The sequence below is a fragment of the Ursus americanus genome, chromosome 8, assembly GCF_024610735.1.
Source record: "Ursus americanus isolate L20-20 chromosome 8, mUrsAme1.1.p, whole genome shotgun sequence".
Classification (NCBI taxonomy): domain Eukaryota; kingdom Metazoa; phylum Chordata; class Mammalia; order Carnivora; family Ursidae; genus Ursus; species Ursus americanus.
In genome coordinates, this window is record NC_142134.1 from 33,367,248 (window position 1) to 33,388,052 (window position 20,805).

Sequence of the window (20,805 nt, forward strand, 5' to 3'; positions counted from 1 at the left end):
GTCCTTCTGACTTCTCTACCATATAAGTTCAATGCTGAGATATGTGATTCAACTCTGAAAAAATATTCAACAGCCATAATGGAGGGAGCTAAATAAATCAGAACTTACATATTAGCTTATTCTTTGATTAATCTCCTCTCCTCTTTTTTGACCTACTCATTTTTAATTGATATTATTCTTTCATTAAGACAAATGGCTGCTTAAAACAAATGTTACTATCAGAGCTATGCTTAAAATATATTTTTTTTAAGCTGGAAAAATTAGCCTCACTTTTCCACAACTTTATCTGTCCTTACTTTTTCCTCTCTACTTCTTCCAAAGTAAATTAAAACCTAAAATAGCAAAGCACAGATAGGTTAGTCATGAGAGTCACACACTCCTCTCAAAGGAGGTTCAAAGATAGACTCATTTCAGCAGTGAAGTGACTGGAAGAGAAAAGCTCAGTAGTAACTTTAGGCTTGTACAAATGGAGGTAATCGATGTTTGCTCAGTGATGGCATCATCCTGTAGAAGAAAGCAACATATGATTCAGTATTTTGTATGTCAACACTATTATTGTGCCAGAACAGAACTAAGATGCCAGTTGATTGCAAAGATGAATCTATGTAATTTTCCTTTATTGAACTAGTAAAGATGATCTCTTCTATGGAAATAAACAAAAAACACCCAAATGAGAACAAGCAAAGGCTATTTATTAAGAGATTGTTATAACAAGGGAATCAGCCACCATCACTTGCATCTGACAGAAACCCAAAGGCAGGCAGTGGAGTGTAAAACCTTTAGAATGAAAAGAAGGGAAGGCTTTATTTTTGCCCCGATTGGAAGTTATTGGCATGGGGTAGCTGGCGGTGGGCTAACTAGAAGTGGAGCATCCTGTGGGATTGGTTAAGGGACCATGTTTGATTTGTTCTAGTTGGTCCTAGGTTGGAAGAGTGCACAAAAATTAGGGAAGCTGGCATTTATTGATATAGTCCTGACCAATTGACCACTTGGGTCAATTGCTACAAGCTTATGCTTTGGCTTTCTATCTAGACTGGTGGCTGCAGGTTTGGTATCAGAGTTCTATTTTTTTATTTGGTCTACCCATTGTCCATTTGTATAGTCTCATTTATACATTCACTGTTTAGTAGTACAGGTCTCTTTATAAGCTTAGTTTTCAATCACAAAAAAAAACATTTTTAAAGAGGAAAAGCTTTAAGGAGTATAACCATGAATGTACTGGGAATTCTTTTTATTAAGTGATCAGATAAATAATTTCAGGGGCAACTGGGTGGCTCAGTTGGTTAAGCATCTGACTCTTGGTTTTAACTCAGGTCATGATCTCATGGGTCATGAGATCAAGGCCCATGGTGGGCTCCACAATCAGTGCAGAGTCTGCTTAAGTTTCTCTATTCCTCTCCTTCTGTCCACCCCTCTGCTCACTCCTTCTCAAAGTAAGTAAGTAAGTAAATAAATAAATAATAAACACTATTTCAAATCAGTATCACTTTGAATTTTATTGGTTTATGAAAGAAACCATGTTATTCAGAAGTTAAAGGATAGAAATTGTTTAAGAAGAATTTTGTTTTATCAGGTAACTTTAGAACCAATATGTCTTTACAATGCCAGAAAAGTGGGAGGAAAAAAAGAGGAGGAAGTGAGATTGAGATAAAGGTGAAAAAAATTACATTTGTAGCTGTTCTTAATAGCAGACTTTTCCTTTTACCTACCTGTTTGCCAGTTTTTGAGGTCAGATCTCAGTTTGTGGCCTGTCCTACTTACCTAATGCCTACAATGTCCTATTTCCTACTTGCTATTTGAGGAGGAAGTTGAGTTTTCAGAAGAGTGTAACTGAACTGAAGGAGAGTTCATCCACCAGACACACAGCAAACCAATAAAAACTGGCACCAGGCTTTTGAAGTGAAGAAAGATAGCTGGTTTATTTGTGTGGTGCCACCCAGGAGAATAGGGAGCTAGTGCTCAAAAGTCCCCAACTCCCTGATGGCTTGCAAGGGAGGATTTTAGGGACCAAATCTGGGGCAGGGGTCTTCTGAGAAGGTGGGCGTCATTGCCTGGAGGCCCAGGATGTCATGCTAGCTCATGTTCTCGTACCACTTCCTCTGGTCCCTGGGGGTCTTTTCCATTTCAAAAGATTTGAATCTAAAACAAATATATTTATTCTTTATGTTAGAGATTTCATGAGGTGTATATATCTTTACAGTAGTGCTGATTAACTACTTGTCCTACAGCTTCCTATGAATAATAAGCAAGCATTCCTATCCGTTGAGCCTTGGCCTACATGTTCTTTGGCCAGTTGAGCCATGTCTGGGAATGATATGACCTCTAAGGTACATTCTTCCATCTGAGCAGACAAGATGGACATGGGCTTCAAAATACAGATACTTGATAAGAGTATGTGGACCAAATATAGTAAAAAGGCATTAGTGTTCTGTTGACCATATCTAAATTATAGCTTACATATATTTATGCATATAGTATGTTTATACATATTTTCACATATATATACATATGACATATATAATTGTAGACATATAAGTGTATAGTAATATAGTAGTGACATTTAGTTCTTTAAATTTGAATAATAAACATTAAGCAATGTATGAAAAGGTGAAACAATGTGATTTTCCTGTTCAAAATATTGCACTGGAGCCACTTTTTGCAAAAGTACTTGATGTATCATGTAATTCTTTTGGCTATGGCTCACTAAAGCAGATTTTTCTGACCTTGGTGACCTATAAGGTTTGCTTTTTTTTTTTAAGATTTTATTTATTTATTTTTTGTCAGATAGAGAGAGAGAGAGCACGATCACAAGCAGGGCGAGCGGCAGGCAGGGAGAGAGGGAGAAGCAGGCTCCCTGTGAGCAGGGATCCGGATGTGGGACTTGATTCTAGGACCCTGCGATCATGACCTGAGCCAAAGGCAGTCGCTTAACCCGTTAAGCCACCCAGGCGCCCCTAGCGTTTGCTTTTTTAATGGGATTTGAGTCTTTGACATGCTTCCTACTTTCATAGCGTGGATATTCTAATAGTGAGACATGTCATTTCAATGTAACACAATTAGTATTGTATTTTTAACAATTGATACAAGAATAGAATAGAGGGTATGATTATCTTTGCTTTAATGAGTACAGAAACATTGTTGCAGAAATGGTAAATTTAAGCCAGACCAGGAGAATAAACAGAAATTGTATCGGTTCACTGATAGTGTGATGGTGTCCTGTGACTCTCTAGACATCTACAAGGCCATCCACAGCCTCAACCTGTGACCCTCCCCAGCCTCATCTCCAGTCCTTTCTGCTGTTTTTGGCATGAGCTTTCATATATACAAACATTATATATATATGAAATTATATAACTCAATATATATGCGGTTCTGGTTTACTCGAGCTCAGTAACAGTTCAAAGAAAATCTTTTATGTCAAAATATCCACTTCTTGAAAGCTCTTCTGACAAATCTGTGGCAAAACTTTGCTTTCAGAGCAAAGTCAGAGCTTTGCTTTCATCTAACTTTATATAAGTCTGTGGTCCAGTAACTACCGGGCAAAATAGAGATGCTGAATACAGATAATTTTATAGTTTTGTTGCTTTGGTTGAGATATTATGACTTCTAGTTAATCCAAGTAACTAGTATTGAAATACAGAAGTTCAAAAGAGTCTATTGTTAGACATTCAACTTGCCATTAAAAGAAACCTGTAAAGATAGATGTTAGAAAGAAAGAAAAAAAGAAAAAAGAAAAAAACTTGCGGTTTAAAAAGGTAGAGAATAGGATGAAATTTGTAGTTACCTAACAAACCAGTCTTAATTGTAGATAATATAAATTAACATTGTAAACAAATTGCAGAATTATTTAAAGTACTTACCAGAGAACAAGTTGTTTTTAAGCACGTCTAGGCACTTCAGAAGTTTTTATTAACATGCAGACCATTAATATGCTAATTACAAACCTTTCCCTTTGTATTCATTAGGCAAATTCCCCTAACACTAGTAAAAGGCACATCATTCAATACAACAATTATTTATTGAGAACCTATTGGATCCATGGTTGTCCATCTGGAGGAAATTCAGAATCCGCTAACAGCTTTTGAAAAATAATGACACCTGGATCTCACAACCGAGCTATTTTGATTTAATTGTTCTAGGGTGAGGCCTGGAAATTGTTTTTTGGTTTTTGTTTGCTTAAATATCACCTGTTGCTCTAATCTGTAGCTAGGTTTAGGATCTTTGCATAATGTGAGTAGAAAGTTGTTTCTATGTAATTTCTTATTCTGAGAGCACAGCACATAGATTCTTAGTAAATGTTCGTTAGTAAGGAGGATGATTGTGTCTACTACAGCAGCCAAAAGTTTACAAAAGGTGATTAATATTTGGTGAAATTCATTTTGAATGCTTAAATATATACTGGAATAAGCCGACTGAATCTAACATGTTCAATAACATTTGCTAGCTGCATCCGTGCCTTTAACTGTGGCATTCATGGAAGAAGAACCTGTTTTATAATGATCTTTGGCCCATTAGAATGATTAAAAGAAATACAGTGAATCTTCATTAAAGTACAGCTTGGGAAATAGATCAATTGAAATGTTGTCTAAAGATAACTCTCCTCAAGCTTTCTTTCTACTTTCATGTCATGTTTGATATGCCTAGGTTCTAATGGTTGTTTCCACAGTAAGAAATAAGGAGAGTTCCTGATTCCAAAGTTAAAGTCAGTGAGTTTTTTGGTTTGTTTGCTTTTGTGACTTCGTCCTTAAGGCAAAGGGTAGCTGCACATGGCACACTTAGATTTGTAGAGTTTGGGGTTTTGTTTTTATTTTAGAAATCCTTGAAATGTGTATAATTTATTTACCTCAGTCACTTATATGACTTGATCTCCATGTTATACATGCAATAGTAGAGTGTGGGTCATTAAGTACTTTTATGGCATCTATCCTTTAATACTTTCAAACAAAATTTGGTATATTTTGCTACAGTAAAGGCTAGCCCCTTATAGAGGGATTTTAAGTGTTGTATGTAATTTATTTTGAATTAATTTATCAGATTTTTTTTAACCTGGTAACAAACTACTGATGGAAGAAAGAAAGGTCTATTGCAGAGTTCTCTGTAACAACATCTTAGGTTTTCAACAAAGGGGTGGGGGCTGTGGCTGGGGGATTAGGCAGGAGGGAAAGGAACTGGAAGATGTGGAAGGAATTGTGCTTCCAATGAAGTATGAGGCAGTGACTGGTGCCCACATCTTACCTCCACAGCTCCCTTTCAGTGCCATCTCGAGAAAGCTGTTTCTTCTTTGAGTCCTAGAATTCTTAGTTCTAAGATGAGTATACTAATAGGACATTTCAGGCTTGAAACAGGAAACACAAGGAGAAAGAAAATGTGTTGGAAAGACATACTCCTCTTGTGTTTCTCCTTTACTCTCAGACTATTACCATACTCAAAATGCTTCTGATACCAGATAGGTGCATTTTGTTTTGTTTTGTTTGTTTTTCTACATCAAGCAATTCTCTATGACATCAGCTGGGTGGCCTGCAATTCAATTCAGTTCTGACAGTAACTGGAGTTGTCCCCACAGGTTACGGACTCAGTCCCACGGGACTACCCTCTACTTCAGAGAGCAATCACAAGCAGTCGGTCCCCAGGTTGCACACAACTTCTGTCCTGCAATCAGGGGTTCTCATGACCTGCCTCCTTGAGTTCGATCATTTGCTAGAACAGGTCTTAAAACTCTGGGAAACACTTACTTACATTTACCAGTTTATTATATAATAAAGAGTACAGATGAAGAGCCAGTTGAAGAGATACATACGGGAAGGCCTGAAAGGGTCCCCCAACTGTGAGAGCTTCTAGTCCGTGGAGTTGAGTTGCATCATCCTCCTGGAACATGGATGTGCTCACCAAACTGGAAGCTCTCTGGACTCTGGACTCTTGGGATTTTTACAGAGGCTTCATCTTGTAGGCATGATTGATCATGAACTCCATTTCTAGCCATTCTCCTCTCTTTGGAAAATGAGGGGTGTGACTGAAAATTCCATACTTCTATTCATGACCTAAGTGTTTCTGGTGACCAGCTTCCATCAAGGAGACGACCAGGAATCACTTCATTAGTACAAAAGACATTCCTATCACCCAGGAAATTCCAAGACGTTTGGAAGCTTTGTGTCAAGAACCAGGGTGAAAGATCAAATATTAGAACAAGAGATGCTCCTAGGGCTGTTATTACTTAGGAAATTATAAGAGTTTTGGGAGCTCTGTGCCAGGAACTGGGGTCAGAGAATAAATGTTGGAGCAAAGATTCTCCTAGCACCCCTGTATACAAGGGTTTAAGGAGTTCTGTGTCAGGAACTGGGAAGTAGATACCATATATATATCTCATTATTTCACAGCAAGATATGAGAATGATAGGCTTGGAACTTGATTAGGTAAGACTGGAGATCCGCTGATGTTTCAAAACCCATCTACCAGGGACTTGTACTTAGGTATGACAATTGTTGGTAAGGCATCTTGGGTTAATAGGGAGGCATCTCTAATTTTTGGTGGGGGATAAGAACCTGTATAGTGAGAATGAAACAGAGAACTAGAAAAGAAGTTTGAAAAATTACTGCATATAACAGTATCCTATTTCAATTTGTCTGGACTATGACTTGGAAATAGTGATTGAATTGCACATATAAATCACAGTACGTATGGTAGATGTGGTATTCCCCTTGGAGTTACTCAAAGACACGATTAAAAAAATAAAATAAAAAGTTCTTTATAAACATTTTGCATTTCCTTCTCTTTAAGGTGGAATAATTTTATGCCTTTGTGTGAGAAGCATGGGGACTGAAGAATAGAGTTTGGGAGCCACGTACATTATAATTATACTTTTTATCCCTTGCTCAGTATTTGCAAAAGATTTCTGTAGTGTTTTAGCCTGGCTTCATCAGGAAATCAGTACTAAGTCTTAGAAGAGGTCAGGGAATTAAGACACAGATGCAAAAGATACTGCATTATAAGATTTTTTAAATCTATAAAATGATTAACACTGTCAATGTTAATTATCAGTGAACAATTTCCTTAGTTTCTTTTGTTATAAATATTTCGTAGACATTGAAATTATTTCCATCATTTAAAAACTGAGAGTGTAATATACTGACAGTATATTGTGATAAACCTCATAATTGGAATTGTTTAAATAATTTGTTTCACTTTCTTAAAATTATAAAGTGAAATAACCACAAAAAATTGAAAGCAGAGAAAATTAAAATGACCCCATAATGCTAATTGATGCAACATTCCAACAGTAGCTCTTAAAAAACCACTTTTGTCATCATTTTACTTCTCTGCACACTAATTAAAATAAATATATGTATCATCTAGATTTTCATTGCATCATAGACTCCACAAATGTGTTTTGTTTACTTCAAAATATTCATTATTTAGTTCCTTTCATATGGCCAACCTCATGCATATTTTCTGCACCTCACTCTTTTCCCTAAGACCAGATTATTATAAGAATGTCAGTTTTCAAACTTTTACCATGCTCACTGTGAGCCTAGGACAGGGCAAAGAGCAGCACATGTATTATGAAACTCATTCTTCGAAATTGCATTATGTGGGACAGTTTCTATTATTATCTCATTCACATCCATGACTGGTTTACCCAAACGATCCACATAGTAATGGATGTATCCAGGACTGCTCCTAGTTTGACTACAAACTCCATGATCTTAATTCTTTTGCTTTGCAATGGTGTCAAAAGGTGAGGACGTTTTTTATTGCTTTTTGATAGGTTTTAGAGGATTCTGTTCTAAAAGCTTGGTGCCATTTTTCAGTGACCTGAGTGCCAGTCTGTTTTTTCTAGTCCTGAGTACCATCAGTTGTTATTATTGTTGTTTTATTTAAAAGGGGTAAACAACAGAGCCCTTTTCGTTTTCTTAACCTTTTTATTTTATTTTTTTACCGATAAACTGAAAATATCTGTTACCTAATTAAAGTACTTGTTTTGTGAAATTACTCTTCCTGCTTTGCTCTCATTTATCTGTTAAGGTCTTCGTGTTTTTCTTATCTGCTTGTAAGATCTCTTGTTTAAGAATTTAAATCATCTATTCGTAGCCTGTAGTCTTGGTTCTCTGATCTACTATTATTGAGAATTTCTTCCCTAGAGTTATAATCACCTTGCTTTGGTAGGAGGGAGGTTATCTTACTTACATTGACACACTTCATGCATATATTGATCAACTCTGTGTTAAGTCCTGGCTAAAGTAATTCTGTTTGAATCTTCTTTGGGTCTGGAAAGCTTCTGTTATCATATTTTAATCTTCTGAAGGACAAATCGAAATATCTTGTTAAAACAAAGACCCACAGTTTTTTATTATAAGCCTGGAAGAGCTAAACTATTTTAAACTTGGCTAATAATGATCTTGTTATAGCTGCATGCAGTTACTTACAGACTTCCAGGTGCTGCAGACTGATGAGAATGCAGATGGGGCCTGTGTGGAGCCACAGCTCACAGAAATTAGATTGGCTGCTATTTCTAGCACATTTTGGTTTCTATTTCTAAATTATCTCTGAGGCTTGTAAGCATTTTCAACCTGTACTTCCAGTATTTATTGATTAAGGAAAGAGCATATATACCATCTGGTGCTGAGGTATTACTGTGACAGCATCCTGCGTTTATTTTAGAAGATTTATTTGGGGGGTTACGCTTACACTTCAGATAGTCCTCGTAAAGGAACTTCAGTTTTAATCGTCTTAATAATGCATAAAATGCTGTGATCACTGCTAAATCCTTAGAAAAAATATTTTATGGAAATGATTTTTAAAAAAATTACATTGGGCCTTTTGTATTTATAGCAGTCAGTCTGAATGTAATCAGCTATTTAGTTATATTACAAATGGAAATACTTAGTATGATAATATTATATGGATCATGAAAAAAACAATTCCTCAGAGATAATAAGAATCTAGTCCATCACTTTGATTATGATGTTACTAAGACTAAGCTACCACTTTTCTCCCAAAACGTGTGCTATGCCAGATCCTGATCTAAGTGAAGATATATATATATATATTCTCTCACTTCATTTTCACAAAACTGTTGAGATAGGATCTGTTATTATTCCTATTTTATAGCTGTCAACTGAAACACAAAGAGGTTAACTAATGTACCCAAGGTAATTTATTTGTGCCATCTGAAAAAAAGTCAGACACTATCAGTGCAAAATCTAAAGGAATGACTCAGAAAAAAAATAGAAGTACAAGTGTTTGATTTTACATGATTTCGTATTTTTGATTAAAGTTTATTAAAACTTTAAATTAAAATTCTAGTGATAAGTAAGGCGATTTAAGTTCATCAAGACTAAAATTTATGGATTTGATGTTACAGCGAATAGCGTGTGTATGTGTGTATGTACCAAATTGTAAGACAAAAACCTTATTATAATTCTTCAAATTAGGATGACTGAAACAATATTATTTTTAGGATCGTCAGTGTGTTTTTTGTCTCAGGACACTGGCTGAATATGAAATCCTGTTAGGTAATGGCAAAGCACAGTGAAGTTACCACCTTCCTAAACACAGCTCTACATGAGTTAATAAACTGTGTATAATTTACAACTAGAAGTGTGTTTGTAATTTATTAGGAGATCACATCATCCTTTTTTTTTAATCATTGAAAAGTAATCAGATACATTTGTCAACAATTACTATTTATTAATTATTTATTGAGTTGGAACTGTGCTGTTTGAAATTAACACATATATGCAAACTTTCCACATTAATAACTATCAGTAAATTGAGCTAATTGTGCCATAGTTAATACCAATTACAGTAAAACACTGACGACTTATGCATGCCATTCATTTCGTTTAAACTGTGAAGAAAAAGAAAAGATCAAAGAATCATCCTCATCTTAGGAAACTAATAGTCTAAGAAGAGGAAGGCAAACATTCTTTAAGGGCAGATAGTAAATGTTTTAGGGCTCTACATTCTCTGTCACAGCTACTCAACTGTGTCATAACAACACTAAACAAGCCACACACAAGTAATGAGTATGGCTGTGTTCCAACAACACCCTATTTACAAAATCAGTGGTAGGCTAGATTTGGTCCATGGGCTGTAGTTTGGCAACCCCGAATCTGAGTGCTGGTACAGACAGAAACAGGAAAGTTGATTTACATAAGAGATCAGTACATGTTTAAGACATTAATGAAATAAATATAATTATAAAGAAATATATTAAGATCTGCCAAAGTATTTCACAGATGTTTTAACTACTCTTTAAGTATTTTAATATTTTGATATACCTTAACTTTGAATTTCATGATCTCTACAGTGAAATAATTTTAAGGTATATTTTTTAAAAGATTTGATTTATTTATTTGAGAGAGAGTGAGAGAGAGCACAAGCACAGGGGAGCAGCAGGCAGAGGGAGGAAGAAGCAGGCTCCCTGGACATGGGGCTCCATCCCAGGACCCTGGAATCATGACCTGAGCCAAAGGCAGATGTTCAACCGACTGTGACACCCAGACACCCCTTAAAAATATATTATAATAAATAGTCAAATAGGAAATAAATGTCACAGTGGCCATTTTTATATACTAGGATTCCACTTTAGTGATAGCCAAATCCCCAGAGAGTTAGTAGTCCTAAAAATTAAAACATCATCAGGTTCCAAAAAAAAAAATATATATATATATATATATATATATATATATATATATATATATATATATGGAGCATTTCCCACTTTTCCTTTGAAAAAGACCCTTTGGAATTTGATTTGGAAATACTTGTCTACCTTGTTAGCATTTCCAAATTTGTTGTATGTTTATATTTCACTTTCTTCTCCTTATTTGTTATAAAATAGAGTAGATACATCTCAAATAATTACAGTTCAAATAGACAGATTTTAGACAAAACCCTAGGCCTGCTGGTTTATGTGTCACTGCTGAGCTCATTTCGCAGTTCTCTTGAAATCACTAGAAAGGCTATTCATAAATTATACGAGCAAGTGAATGCATTGAAGCACTAAATAACTTCTATGTTATACTCTGCAATCAGTTTATGTGGTTTCTAACGATAAAGTGCATTTTAGTAAGCAATTTACTTGGTATTTTCTGGATTTTTTATGAATATGTGGAAAATTTGAATGAATCTTAAATGTTGAAATATCCAGAAAAGTGCGTGTATTATATATAGTTTGCTTTTTAAATATAGCAGTAGCTCTACAAATATATATTTGGAGATGCATTTTTTAAGTCTGAATATGTAAATTTAAATTGGTACTTTTCCATAGGTGATTGGGGAAGTCATGTAAGCATAACATTTTCAATAGGTTGTGATAAATAATGCCACTGGCATACGAAATCAGTGGGTCAAATTAGCAGGACATTATTCTCCCTCCTAATTTGTAGGCTCTATGCAAACATGTATTTAAAGGACAATTTAGCATGTCTTCCGAATATAAATTTTGCAGGAATTTCTGAGGAAAGATATATTTAAATGGGCTTACATCTTTATTTGTATGTCTATATTAATTGCATAATCAAATGCATTGGCTCATTATATTTCCTACTGAATAAGCATTTTAAGTAAAATAAAAATAACTATTTAATATGGCTCTGTATTTCTTAAATCCATAAAATGCTTTTTAATTTGAAAGGCATTGTGGAAGAAATTTAATTGTAATGCATTTAGGGATTTTGCTTTTGAAAAGCAAAACAGACACCTGTCTAAATTCATAGTGTCTTTATGCTATAATGAGGGAGTGGGATCTCTTCCTTATCTTGGGCTCTCTTGTTTGCTTTTCAGTTGCTGCGAGTGTGGCTGTGGAAGGGCTTCTTCCCTGTGCGCTGTTGCCCATCCAAGCCTAATATGGTTAGTGTTCCCCTCCCGCTTTCACTCCTCTGTAATGTCCCACCTATATGTATTATCGTCAGCATTCCTTTTTTATTTTTCTCCATTTGTGTACATTTTAACAGTTACTGCACCAGTTGTAGAAGAGTAGATTAAAACTGATTTCCAAACGGGAATCTTAACAAGTCATTGGATAATGGATATTTTCAAATGAAATATACATATAGCACATCATCTTATGTCAAGCATTCATACTTCTCTTCCAAAGCTTTTACTGTGGTCCTGATCTAAACCAGAAGTTGTAAGACTGTAGCATTTGTTTTACATTTAACATGTTGCTGTGTTTGTTGTGCCATTAAGATTAAAATCATATCATATATGGAAGTGCTGAAATGCTGCTTCGAGGTGAAATCACCATTTCTCTCTCCCAGAACCATGGAATGACCATAACTTAACTGGGATCTTCTATTTTTTTGTAATCTTTGTGAATATGTGTGGCATTGGGAGAACCACGTGTAATTTTAAATGGTTTATTTAATATTTTGAAGTTGAATTATTTTAGATATTAGAAGTGCCATTGAAATAAAAAATATGCACATTTTGGGGATCAGGGTCTAAATGGGATAGTCTTAATTACTTACAAATGCAAATCCTAAATATATATCTGGGGTATAGCTATAAGGCTGTAGGCTAGGAGGAAAGGCCAGAGACCTAGTGTGCTATCTTGTAAAAAGTGAAATAATCTAGATAATTCCTGCCCAGACTGAAGAGTCGAAATCCCTGCACTATTGTATTGAGCTGTTATCGGTAGTCAAAATTTGCCTGGAAAATATATTCGAAGTTGCATTTTAGAGAAGTATTAGGTTTTCTTGGGGCACTTTAAATTGTAACCTGCATTCTCTAGGTGTAAATTAATTTTTGTTGATTAAAAAAACTGCTGTGAATATATGCTCACGTGTGTACATGTGAGAAATGGTGGAATGGATACCAGTGATCTTTGGAGAACGAGAGAAGGTAACACGCAGATTGATAAAACTCAGAGATCTTTTTCTCAGTCTTTTGAAATTTTTGTACTTGAAAAAAGTTTTGAAGTTAATATGAAAGCACAGATTTGCTTCGCATGATTTAACTTACTCTGAAAATTCTTTCATGAGCATGGGGCTGTGGTGACAAACCAAAAAAACCTGAAATCTGGCAATGGCTAAAGTATAACATAAATAGCTTTACACTGTGATTTTTTTACTCTATGAAAGCCAAAAAACAAACAGCTGTTGAACTGTTCATGCTATTTGAATCTCGAGTATAGTTGTTATAAGAGATAGATCATCACTGATGTAGAATAAGCAGAATTTACGTCTTGGAAAAAAGATCGACATCCAGGATTACCTTGAAGTAAATCTCAAATATAACCTTAATGAGAGTATAAAAATTTATGAAGACATGACTTAAAAAGTATTGGCAAAAACAAACGTTAACTAGATTTTAAATGCTTGATTTAAAAATAGTATCTTTTCCCGCTATACAGTTGGCTCCAGGGAGTTTATAAAATAAATAGAAGAGGAAAAGTGGAAAGGCAGAATGCTTCCTTCACAAAGGACACATCAGAAAACCTAATAACAGAAACGTTTTTCTAATATTTTTATTCAAATAACATTAGTAATTGTGGAGGCAGTGAGTGCATTTGTGTGTACATGTGTATTTTTGTGTGTGTGTGCGCATGTACACACACACACGCTGAATGAATGAATGAATGAATGAATGAATGAATGAATGAATGATTTAGCCACAAATGTCCTTAGATACCGAATAAAATGCTAACGGTTTTTATGGAAAAATTTATGGAAGATCCAGAATTTTTTTAATGCATTCTTAGTAAAACAAAACAAAATAAAGCAGAAGAAACAAATTTTAATTGATTTTACATAAATCAGACTATAAGAGAGTTATCCAAAATTATTACTGGGAAGGAATGGAAGCTGAAGATGTTTTTATTGTTATGTTTTCTGAAATTCCATTTTGTAATGGAATGTCAAGTCACTAGAAGCTTTCAGTTAAAAATACTATCTGTTTTGATTAAAGCATTGAGGAGAAAACAAACTTTTATAGTGGAAATTAAGGGCTGAGAAGAATAATTTTCCTAGTACAGTCAATACTGAATTACTGAGAATACTGACATACTGAAAAATCTTGACCTGAAATCTTGTCATCTAATTTCATGTATAATCAAATCAGTATGAGTCAATTAACACATAAATATTTTCCAATGGAAGAATATTCTATCAGCATTTGTGAACAGACATATTTACAATTATAGAGCAAAGGTTGTTGGACATTTTGAGATTGTGAAATCTCACTGTTTTTCATTTCTGGAAAGACCACTCATGTATAGTTGGTTTTGACCTTAATGTAACGCAAAATATAATGTAATTTATACATTTATAATTTATTTATTTTGTATTACATTACAAAGCAATTAAAATTGCCCACTGTAAATTCACTGGCTTTTAAAAGTACCTTGACTACCTGTGGAAATCTCAGGGTCTGAAAAGCATAATCTTGAAACCACTGATTGAGATCTTTGATCCTGCAGTTCAACTATATTAATGCTTCTTCAATTTTCCAGAGTTGTGAGTTTTGCTGTGTTATATATCTCACCAGAAAACCATGCTCCATTCTTTTTCAAATGCATGGTGTACCATTTATAAGATGAAATTGGTAATTAGATGTTGCCACCTTTGATCTCAAATTATTTTTCATCACTCTAGTTGCCCACTTTGTGTGAAATCTGTGCCGTTATATATAATGTTAATATTTCAAATATTCTTTCTTCTTTGACTTAATCTACCCAATAATAGAAAATATTTCTGTAGTATTTATGAATGAAACCTAGAGGCCTAAATTTTAAGTACCCAAGATTGCCTACATTTTTAGGAGAGGTATTTTTATTGGCTGTCTTTGATTTATGCCATCATAACTGTCTTGAGATTTTAATTATTATTTTACTTCTCAAAGGAAATCTGTTTTTACAAATATCCAGTGTTGGATGGATTGTTTTTTAATGTAAATAAGACATTAATGTGTGTAATTTCTAAAATAACATTGTCATTTATCCTTTAATATTCATTTGTGTTTATGTTTACAAAAACCAAAATATGTTTATAGTATAATATTTATTATAAGTCCATCTGAAAGATCCCGTGGTCCCAAAATAGCTTTTACTTGTATTTCTTAAATTCAAACATATGTCAGACTATTTTTTTCATTCATTAATTTTCATGCTTTTCAAGTGTTTTCATATCACTTACTACTTTTTCTGAAGTGTTCAAGTGGCAAGGGAAATAATTTTATATTCTCAAAACAGAGGCATTAAAGGTTCATTTACTTATCCTGTGACTTTTAGGAAATCAATCTCATTTTCCTGGAGATTTTTAAAAATACTGTTAATCAAATAAATGAGGGAAAAACTCTAGCTTCTGTCATAATGCAGAGGTTAAGACCAAAACCAAAACCAAATCAAATTTCTCTGACCAAAAAGATCACAAATTATATTGAAATATTATCTTGGGGCACCTGGGCAACCCAGTCAGTTAAGCATCTGATTCTAGATCTCAGCTCAGGTCTTGATCTTAAGTCTTGATTTCAGGGTCCTGAGTTGAAGCCCCACATTGGACTCCATGCTGGATGTGGAACCTACTTAAAAAACAAAAACAAACAAAAAAAAACCCCGATTATCTTAATGTTCCAATGAACTATTTTTCTTTCTCTATATTAAGTGAACGTTTCTTAAAATTTGAAGTGAGCAAATTTTTGCTTCCACATACATACAACAAAGATTATTTCATTCATCTTCACAACATTTCTGCCAGGGAGGTATGTGGAAGTACTATTCATTTTATAGAGTTAGGAGAGAGAGATAGAATATAAAATTATCCCTTATAATTCTAGACCCCCATTTAAAGTGCTCATAGCAAGCAGATGTAAGGCTTCCCTCAATATATAGAGAATATATTAAATTCCAATTGAAGGCTTGCTATGTAAAATACAACAATGAACTGCTCCCAAATCCCTTTTTATAGTACTTGTGGAACCTCAAGTAAGAGACAGTATTGAAGATATTAAGTGAACCTACTCTAATTGAGAAATCCAATACTCATATTCATGAAATAGTTTAAAAATTAATAGGATATTACCTACTCTCGCATTAGAACAAAATTTATTGAAAACAGGGAGACAGTCTTCACATGTCATACTTCGTGAAATGTGTTTTTATATCAAAATTCTAAGTCAATTAAAATTTAACTCAATGTTGAAAAGTCTACAATTCATCTTTGAGTATTTGAAAGTGTTTAAGTCTTGCTATTGCTCATTCTAAAATGATCTGAAGAGTTCATTAATGAAAAATTTACCAATTCACATGTACTATACTATTTTGGAAGCTGTTATTTCAAAGGTATTCTTTTTTTCTATGTCTTTTAGAATATGGAAATTAAAAATGGTATGCAAGGCATAAAATGAGAAATAAGTTAGTGCCTCATATTGCCTTTAACCATAGCGTGGTTAGCATCCTGAGACAATGTGAGATGGGAACTTTGGAAGCTATGCCTTCATTTTGTGCCGTATAATCAGTACATTCCCATATCCCAAGGAAAGTGCGATTTTCAACATGAATACATTTCTCTTGAGAAGTAGGTTTGAAAATTTTCAGTAAACAATAATAGATCACTTGCATTTTTTGTATGACTTAAATCTATCCATGAGGAACTCAAAACTCACAGTACCCTAGTATATGAATGAAGACTATATGAATGAGAGTCAAGGTCCTGCAAGCAATACAGCTAAATATTCACAATCTCATTTCACTACATTTTCACTCACATTCTTATTGAACAATATCATCCCATAAAACAAAACTTAATCTATTTCCAGTATTTATTAGATATATTAATAAGCTGGTGTTCATATGCTTCTTTATTTTATGAGGGTGAATTACCTGAGCTTTCATTAAAACTACTTTTGTTCAGTTGGAGAGAATCCTGAAGTGAAAAAGTCAAACTATTTCCTCAGAAGCTGTAACTTATTATTTTTAAGATGCTAGCAATAAAATTCTTTAAACAAATTATGCAGTAGTTGAGGTCATTATTATGTAAGAATAGGAGAGTGTACATATATGGAGCAGTGTGGTTTTTAAAGAGGTTTAAATTGTAAGATTTTATTTTCCATAAGCAAAATATAAGTGACTGTTTGCTGCTATTTGTTGCCTTTTGAATTTTTTGAATTGTTGAATTTTTATTTTTTTGTTTTAAAATATAGGTAAAGCATTTCCTAATCAATCTGGAAACTAGGCAACCTATACATTTCCATTTCTGACCTAGGAACTGCATATGCTCTCTCTTTCAAATAAATCAAAATGCAGAACTATTTCTCCTCCCATCATTGCACCCCTCCCCACCTTATTTAGAATTCAGTGGGGGGGGGAGTGGTTTTTTTGGTGTTTGTTTTGTTTTGTTTTGTTTTTTTACCAGCATTTTTCTGTAGGCTACAGCAATGGAAAACTCTGATTCTCTGGAAGCTGTAGTTGAACAAGGATTTACAATCTCCTTTGGCTATTGCTTTCACTCATCCTCCCTCATTGGCCATAAGGGGCCATTTAGTAAATTACTAATTCTATGCATTGCTTGGTACTCTGGAGGGCTTGACATTCATACTCTAATTTATTATCAAATTCTTAATTTACATCCAAGAATTAAATTGCTCATTGGCACATCCATCCATACATAAAGATTATTGCTTACTCTTTCATGTATTATGGAAATTTGAAATATACAAATTTAGATGTTATGGTTGGGGCTAAGTTTTTAAGATCAAAATTAGTATCATCAAAGATGTGTTACCCAAATTCTTAGGACAAGTATGGGAGAAAATAGACTTGTTTCTAAATAACCTATTAAAGTTATTGTTATATTTACATAATAAGTGTCTTTCTAGGAATTTTTGATAAATATGAATTAATGAATATGAATTACGCCTACATTTAATATAATTTCTCATGCCCACCTCTACTACTAAACAGTAAGGCAGCATTGTTTTCTAGGAGAACGTAAGTATAAATGACAAAAAGATGATTCCCCTAATTACAAACACTCCAGATATTTTTAGTACAATGATACCAAAGCTCATTAAAATTGTGATATGGAGCAAAATGAAGAAACTGTTTCTTTTCCATTCAGAAAAAAAAAAAAAATTGGTTCCAGAAGGTAGGAGGCATAATTTATGTACAGAATGGCATATTTATTGACTGTTTGTCTGATGGGTTAAAATTATGCATCTGGGGCAGGTACAGAAGATGATACTGAATGAACAGGCATCCTGCAATGCTTTGTTAGCGAGGCTGAACCACTGCTTGAGTGCCCGTCTCTGCCAGCTGCACTTTTACTTGCTGTATCTTGTTGAGGCTTGTTTTAATGATGCTTTTGGGGGTTCCAGAACTTAATTTTATATGTTAATGTGACATGCAGCCGTATATGTTATAGAGCTCCAGAGATGCCCATAGTCAAAAATAACTCCTTTCTATTGCCCTCCTGACTCTCACCTTAGGTATTAAAATGTTAACCAGTCCTCACCAAGGTATTCCCAGATCACTTTTTAGATGAGATCCAAAGTTTTATTTCCATTTTCATATGAGGAATTTGCATGCAATTTAAAAATCTATGAGGCTTATTTAATGATAAAGACTATTTGAAGATACAAGTTTGAAAGCTCATTTTTTTTTTCTTTTGAAGGTAGGAGAGTTGAAGGTAGAATGGATGTTTGTTTTCTAAAGTAAACTGCAAGAACTTGTATACTTTTCAGGTCTCTTTAGAATTCGTCTAACAAAGGTTTTTGTCGGTATTATTTAAATAACATAAATCTCAGGATGATTTCACACAACTGTAGTTAGAACATTGATTTTAAAAAGTATCAATAAATTCTCTCTAGAGACACATGCATTAAAGATTGTAAGAATAATGTAATATCTAGAAAAATTATGAACAGTGCATTAAAATAACTTAAATGTCAGACCAAATATAATTTTAGTATGATTTTATGTATTTGTTTTTTTTCTCTCCATTTCACTGCAGTGATTTGGTTCAAGATGTCTTAAGGACTCTTGGATGACAAATGCAGCTATCTAAGTGTTATGAATAAAATTTGAAAAACCACCAAATCCCCATTGTGTATTTTTCCTCACCTAAGAACAGCATAGCTATTAAGTATATTACTTCAAATTTACTCAAATTTCACTTAGCCGTATTTTATTAATAAACTGCCAGTTTGTTAACATGATAAAACAAAGATAATTGTATTTTTCTTTCAAAAATGACACAAGATGGGTTGTGTTATATCTACTTTGTATAATATATATGTAATTATACACTAGAAAGTGATATAAGATAAAATAGATTTCGTTTATATATCAAAATATACATATACTTAAGAAATATCATAGAATATGACAAAGAACAGTCCTCATTTGTATGTGTTGATCAGATGCTTCCTTTACATCACATAGTAGTTTTCAACCAACTTTGAAATGAAAATACTTTGTCAATCTATCATTTTGGCTGTGTTTTCTTTATGCAGAAATCAATGGAAAATTTGTTTTTAATAAACTCAATTTTGTTATGAGACCTGATGAATAGTAAATTCACTTCCTTAGAATTTCACTAAAATTTAAATATTTTCATTTGAGTCAGTGTTTTAATGTTTTATCGTGTACGACATCAACTTACTATTCATCAACTCTCCAAATACTTGTCATTGTGTAGACTCAATCAAAATATCATTCACTCATTCATTTATTCATTCATCAATGTGACAAATTTTTGGTGCCAACTCTGAGACAGGTGCTAGATCATTGAAGAAATTTATAGATAAATGATAGTTGCTGCCATTTATGGAACTGACAAATAGTAAGAGCTCCAGAAGACATACAAAATGATTATGTTGCATTGAAATGGAAATCACAATGTAAGAGGAGTCCAGAAAAGTATTAGGTTCAGATGGGGAAAGATTACATTAAGTTGGGGTATCAGGAAAAAAAAGCATGAAGAAGGCAAAAACTGAACTAGGCTTTGATAACTGAAAATTGTTGAGAAGAATATCCTAGGTGTGGGAACCAGTATACGCAAATGTGTGGAAGCATGGAGAAATACTTTGAGGACCTGAAGGTAGTCCAGTATCTTTGAAGATACCAGAGATAATGTAGGAAATATGCATGAGGGCTATGTTTAGAAATCTCAATCTTATTATTTTATTGAAGATTTTGCAGGAGAAAAAAAGGTAGAAGAGTACCTTATTTGTAGTAATTTGGCTACAGCCATGTCTAGTAGAGTTTAGGAAAATAGTTACAGAATGTAGGAGCATCAGGTCTGAGTCACTTATAGCAATCCCAATGAAAAATAACAAAGCCTTAATTGAAGAAGCAGTAGAGCTAATGAAAAAGAAGAGATGAATTGTAAGACTTTTATGTTATACAATGCTTGGGATTTGGCAACTAATTTGTTGTGAAGTACACAAGAATAAGGCTTTGTTCTCAAAGGGGCCAAGGCCTTCCCAGTGTTATTCACAGGAAAAGAAGACAACAAGATCAAGACTGAAAGTCAAAAGAAATATACTGATTTGTTTTTCTCATCTATTGAGTTTGTATGCCAGTGGAATATCCCTATAAAATAAATCTATGAGGAACAAGAGTATAACTCTCAAAAGAATTAAACCAGAATAGAGGTATTAATTAAATTGATGGAAATGAATGGATTGACAGTAGAGAACGAGAGAAGTTCGTATAAATGAAGAGAGGAGCAAGAAGCATCAGAAAAGGAGTAGTCAGGGATTTCAGGGATTATTTATTTCATAAATAATTAAAAACTAAGATAAAGTCATGAGGCGACTATGTCATTAGTGAACCTCCAAGGACAAATTTTTTCAATAACAGGAGCA

The 20,805-nt window shown here is 33.8% G+C and overlaps 1 protein-coding gene across 1 annotated transcript in view; it reads left to right on the forward strand.

Annotated features, from left to right (window-relative positions):
* Positions 1 to 20,805, forward strand: part of EPHA5 (EPH receptor A5) — a 338,741-nt gene that overhangs the window by 269,271 nt on the left and 48,665 nt on the right. The gene's annotated exons all lie outside the window — the stretch shown is intronic.